The sequence below is a fragment of the Pinus tabuliformis genome, chromosome 7 (genome assembly GCF_031772625.1).
Source record: "Pinus tabuliformis cultivar Carrire ecotype Pingquan chromosome 7, CPIR1, whole genome shotgun sequence".
NCBI classification, from domain to species: domain Eukaryota; kingdom Viridiplantae; phylum Streptophyta; class Pinopsida; order Pinales; family Pinaceae; genus Pinus; species Pinus tabuliformis.
Window position 1 is genome coordinate 729,888,931 of NC_142293.1, and position 6,204 is coordinate 729,895,134.

The following is a 6,204-nucleotide window of genomic DNA, read 5'->3' on the forward strand; positions in this document are numbered from 1 at the left end:
CTTGTTTATGGGCAAAGGCAAAAAGGGTATGTGTAAGGGGAATTTACTTGTTTTCTACTGTATAATTATGTCATTTCATGCCCATTTTAATTTAACTGTTTTGTTGCTTCATCCTTATATCATGTGTTTGTTGAAATTTAAATGCAATGCTGAGTAACAAAGGTGAATGAACACTAATGATACTATTGAATATCTTTGTGTGAGAGATGCGTAAAGAACTTTAGCAAAATTAAAAGTAAAGGTAGAGGGTAAGTTATTTTTTGGTGGAAGGCTTATGTAACATGTATGTTCTACTATAAAGTCCTCCTAGTTCTTGGTTCATATACCATGGTTCACCCTTCTTACCAATTTGGGGTTTTTATTTTTTTGTAGCATAAGATGTATTTTTGTTTAAATTATATGAGCCTCACACATCTTCTATTTATACATTTTAGAAGGTTCAACGAATAGACATGTCTCTTGGTACATTCACACCAAGCCTACATGACATATGTGCAAAAAATTCATTTGTCAACATAAAAAATTCATAACTCATCAAGGGCATCTCGGAATTTGATGATTCTCAAAGCGTTGGATTTTCCTCGCCGTCCTCTATCATCTCCATCCATCTCATGTCCAAAATGCTCCATGGTTTTGGCCCAAACATCGATGGGTGCAAAACCCCAAGCTTGGGTTCCAGCACACAAATGACTTTGTGGTGCTCTAATTTCCAAACCCCGAACCCTAGGGCTTGGAGTAGCTCCCAAGCTAATAAAAAATCAACACTTGAGGGTTCAAAGATGCTTTCAACTTCTTCCAATATACCAGAATTGTCTGTAGACTTCAAGGCTTTTATAACATAGACTAGTTTTTCTTATATGATTTTTTTTGACATTATTGTACCTCGTAGTCCCATTGACCTATTTATGGTCCCTTGTTAGACATTGATTTTATCTTATTTGTTAGCAACCATTCTATTTCTTCCAAATCCAAGCTGTTTTTTGTCTAAGGTTACTTCTCCATAGATGCATTATCTCACAACAATTTAGTGCACCTAAGTGAAATGCTCTTGTTATCTATGTTGTAGGGTTGATGTGGGTGTAGGGTTGATGTGGAGTCCACAAGTGTAGTGGGTAAAGGTGAAGAGGTATGTAATTGGGGAATTTACTTGTTTATGGGCAAAGGCAAAAAGGGTATGTGTAAGGGGAATTTACTTGTTTTCTACTGTATAATTATGTCATTTCATGCCCATTTTAATTTAACTGTTTTGTTGCTTCATCCTTATATCATGTGTTTGTTGAAATTTAAATGCAATGCTGAGTAACAAAGGTGAATGAACACTAATGATACTAATGAATATCTTTGTGTGAGAGATGCGTAGAGCACTTCAGCAAAATTAAAAGTAAAGGTAGAGGGTAAGTTATTTTTTGGTGCAAGGCTCATGTAACATGTATGTTCTACTATAAAGTCCTCCTAGTTCTTGGTTCATATACCATGGTTCTCTACCCTTCTTACCAATTTGGGGTTTTTATTTTTTTGTAGCATAAGATGTATTTTTGTTTAAATTATATGAGCCTCATACACCTTCTATTTATACATTTTAGAAGGTTCAACGAATAGACATGTCTCTTGGTACATTCACACCAAGCCTACATGACATATGTGCAAAAATTCATTTGTCAACATAAAAAATTCATAACTCATCAAGGGCATCTCGGAATTTGATGATTCTCAAAGCGTTGGATTTTCCTCGTCGTCCTCTATCATCTCCATCCATCTCATGTCCAAAATGCTCCATGGTTTTGGCCCAAACATCGATGGGTGCAAAACCCCAAGCTTGGGTTCCAGCACACAAATGACTTTGTGGTGCTCTAATTTCCAAACCCCGAACCCTAGGGCTTGGAGTAGCTCCCAAGCTAATAAAAAATCAACATTTGAGGGTTCAAAGATGCTTTCAACTTCTTCCAATATACTAGAATTGTCTGTAGACTTCAGGGCTTTTATAACATAGACTATTTTTTCTTATATGAATTTTTTTTGACATTATTGTACCTCGTAGTCCCATTGACCTATTTATGGTCCCTTGTTAGACATTGATTTTATCTTATTTGTTAGCAACCATTCTATTTCTTCCAAATTCAAGTTGTGTTTTGTCTAAGGTTGCTTCTCCATAGATGCATTATCTCACAACAATTTAGTGCACCTAAGTGAAATGCTCTTGTTATCTAGGTTTTGAGAAAACTTCCATGCAGAGATGACAATTTTCAGTCATATAGGCTGCACATATATTGGTTCCTTTCAAGGATCAAACCTTGATCTTCTCTTCTTAAAGTAGAGTAAGGATAGTCCCTAATAACACCTTCTCACTAATGTGTTTTTTTGCACATGCCCTAGAATGGAGTTCAAATGCAAGCCAAACTCGAATGAGGAAATGAAACATTAAAGTATACCATAATATTCCATTCCAAGCTCTCTCTATCCATGCATGTTCCTTTCAAAACTTTTTCCTCATGAATTGCCCTGTTAGGGATTTTTCCATTTTGGAAGTGATTTCTTCCATTCACATGTCCTCTCCAAATACTAATCTGATTTTTCCATTTTGGAAGTGATTTCTTCCATTCACATGTCCTCTCCAAATACTAGTCTCATGTTTTCCATTTTGGTTTTGGTGCATTTCTTCTTATGTTTTCTCCCTAGAAAATCTAGTTTTGCCTTGTTTTCATTCTTCCTATCTTCTTCCTCTATCTATATCACTTGATAACAGGGCTAAAGCTTATTTTTTGTAATGATCTCTTTGTTAGATTTTGGGTAGCTCAGAAAGTATTTCCGAGAGAGAACAACCCACCGAAAAGTAGTTTGTCAAGTGATTTACCCAAAAGTGGGGCCTTGGACCCAAAGTGTGGGTTTAGGACCAAAAGTGAAATAGTTAATTATTCTATGGTAAAGAGGTTAAAACCCTAAGTTCTAATGACTTCCTAAATGAGCCTAGATAAAAGTATATAAGGAGCCTAAGGAGGGGCTCATGAGACATATCAATGAGAAGGACTTGATTGTGTGCGAAGGCTAGAAGGATGTAACCTTAGAGGAGCCAAGTCTAGAGGCTGGGTAGGGCTGGAAAAGAAGCCTCGAGGTCTGTCCATGAAAGAGGTTGAGGGTTTCTGTGGTAGGGACTATGTATCTTCTGTGCAAGGGAAGGTGGATATGTGGCTAAAAGCAGAGGCAGGTCGCAACAGAGATCAAGATCCTAGTTGCAGTTTATAAAGGGTCTATCTTGTAGGAGAAAGGGACAAAAAGGGTCTAGCCGTAGATGACAAGAGATCTGATCCGGGGCAGTAAATGAAGGGTTGAGACCTACAAGACACATATATGTAGGCCAAGACCTAGATCAAGTGTCGAGGGTTGGAAAGAGAGGTCTGTTGGTTAAGCCTGGGACCTAAGAGACTACAAGGAGAAGGCTGAGTGTGTGGGAGGTCTGCTAAGGGATGGAATGAAGGGTATAGACTCTAAAGGACAAACCTAAGGAGCCACAACTGGTAAGAAAAAGGATCAGGTTTGAAGGGGTACTAAAGGGCTCGTTCAGGAATGCAATGGAGCCTAGTAGTAAAGTCGAGGCCTAAACAATCTAAGAAAAGTCTACTTAGAGCCTAAATAGTGGTAGATTTGCGAAGGCCAAGGCCCAAACTTGAAGGTTGAATAAATTGGGTGTAATCTAAGAGTGGTAAAGGCAGACTACAATGAGAACAAGGGCAAGGACAAAGTTCATTAGGATTTGTTATTGGCCAGAGTCTTGTTGAAGAGCTTGCCAAAGAAGCATGTGAGGTTGCTAGCCTATGAGGTCTCTCAAAAGTTTGATCAATGCCAGTTGTGGAAGACATTAATGGGTTAGCAAGAGATCTATGGGCATAAGGGTTTATCCCAGGTATAAGAATGCTGCCAAGAGAGGTTTAAAAGGATGCTGAGTTTGTCCTAAAGTCTCTTCACGAATGAAGTTGTGAACATAGTGCATTTCAAGGACTAGTATGCAATGGGTTGATGGACAATATCTATTGTGAGTAAGCTGATTGTTGGAGGGCTAATATATGGTGATCTGAAGGGCAGATCCATTGTCAGTGGCAGAGATATTATGGGCTGATATGTAGTGCATTTGATGGATCAAGCCACTGTGTGTGTTAGAGGGTAATGTGGACTGAAAGGGTTAAAGGAGAAGGGATTCTCCAACAAGTAAGTTAGATTGTTTATCCTTGTATGTTTTGTGGGAAAATTGTAGATTTGAAGCAACATATCACAAGCCCTATGTTTATGTGCACTATGCATACTAGCTATACTAGTGATCGAAGGCCAAGATCCCTGGTATGGGAGCCACATGATTATTTTATGGATGTATTAATAAATTAGTTGAGCTTTGGGCTCAAATCTCTGTGTACTAAATTGATTTCACTGGTAAAGATTTCCGTTGTGCAAGGTTCTAGAAAGTTGTGGGTTCCTAGTTTGTTTGTGTGTGCGATTAGCCTCAAACCAGATCTAGGGTCTAAGGAAAATTCAACATGGTATCATAGCCACTTTGAAGAGCACATGAATCAGTGTGTGCATAGGAAGCATAGTGTTCTAGTGAAGGTTGTGTAGATTCAGAGGGAGTCTAGCTTTAGGGGGAGGAAAATCTGTAAAGGATTGCCAGCTTCCCTATGGAAGTTTGAACCTTCAAGCTCTATCGAATTTGTAGCACATACGAGGACATATATGGCTACACAAGGAAAGTCATTACTGATGCGAGGATGGTCATGAGCATGCAAGGTAAGTCATGGAGCTGGAAGCGTGATGGGAATACCTTTCTCACTAAGAGGGAGAGTTAGATTTTGGGTAGCATGGAAGGTATTTCCGACAGAGGACAACCTTCCAAAAATTGGTTTGTTGGGCGATTTACGCAAAAATGTGGTTTTGGACCCAAAGTGTGGGTTTAGGACCAAAAGAGAAATAATTAATTATTCTCAGGGTCAAGAGGTTAAAACCCTAAGTTTTAGTGGTTTCCTAAATGACCCAAGAGAAAAGTCTATAAGGAGCCTATGGAGAGGCCCATGGGACATATCAATGAGAAGGACTTCATTGTGCGTGAAGGTTAGAAGGATGTAGCCCTAGAGGAGCCAAGTTTAGAGGTCAAGTAGGGTTGGAAAAGAAGCCGAGGGTTTATGTTGTAGGGACCGTGTATCTTCTGTGCAGGGGAAGGTGGATCTTTGGTTGAAAGCAAAGCTAGGCCATAAAAAAGATTAAGATCCTAGCCGCAACCTACAAAGGGTCTGTCTTGTAGCAGAAAGGGGCAAGAAGGGTGTAGCCGTAGATGAAAAGATACTTGATCCGAGGTAGTAAATGAAGGGCTGAGACCTATATTAGGTGCTAAGGGCTGGAAAGAGGGGTTTGTTGGTTAAGACGAGGACCTAAGAGACTATAGGGAGAAGGTTGAGTGTGTGGGAGGTCTGCTAAGGGTTGGAACGAAGGGTTTAAAGGAAAAATCTAAGGAGCCACAACTGGTAAGAATAGGGTTGGGGTGCGAAGGGTAGTAAAGGGCTTGTTCAGGAATACAATGGAGCGCAAAAGTAAAGCTAAGTCCTGAACAGTCCAAGAAAAGTCTACTCGTAGCCTAAACAATGGTAGATCTGTTAAGGTCGAGGCCCATACTTGAAGGCCGAACAAAGTGGGTGAAATCCGAGAGTGGTAAAGGTTGACTATAGTGAGAACAAGGGCGAGGACAAAATTTGTTGAGATTTGTAATGTGCTAGAGTCTTATTGAGGAGCCTGTCGAAAAGACTTGTGAGATTACTAGCCTATGAGGTTTCTCAAAAATCTGATCAATGCTAGTCGTGGGAGACATTAATGGGTAGCAAGAGATCTATGGGCAGAAATGTTAAGCCCATGTCTAAGAATGCTACTATGAGAAGTTTAGAAGGATGTTGAGCTTGTCGTAAAGTCTGTTCACAAATGAAGTTGTGAACATATTGCATTTCTAGGGCTAGTATGATGTGGGTTGACGGACAATATTTATTGAATTAGCTGATTGTTGGAGGGCTAATATAGAGTGATTTGAAAGGTAGATCCATTGTGAGTAGCAAAGATATTATGGGTTGATATGCAGTGCATTTGATGGATCAAGCCACAATGAGTAGCTGTGTGTGACAAAGTGTAATGTGGACTGAAAGGGCTAAAGGAGAAGGGCTTCTCTGGCAAGTCAAATTG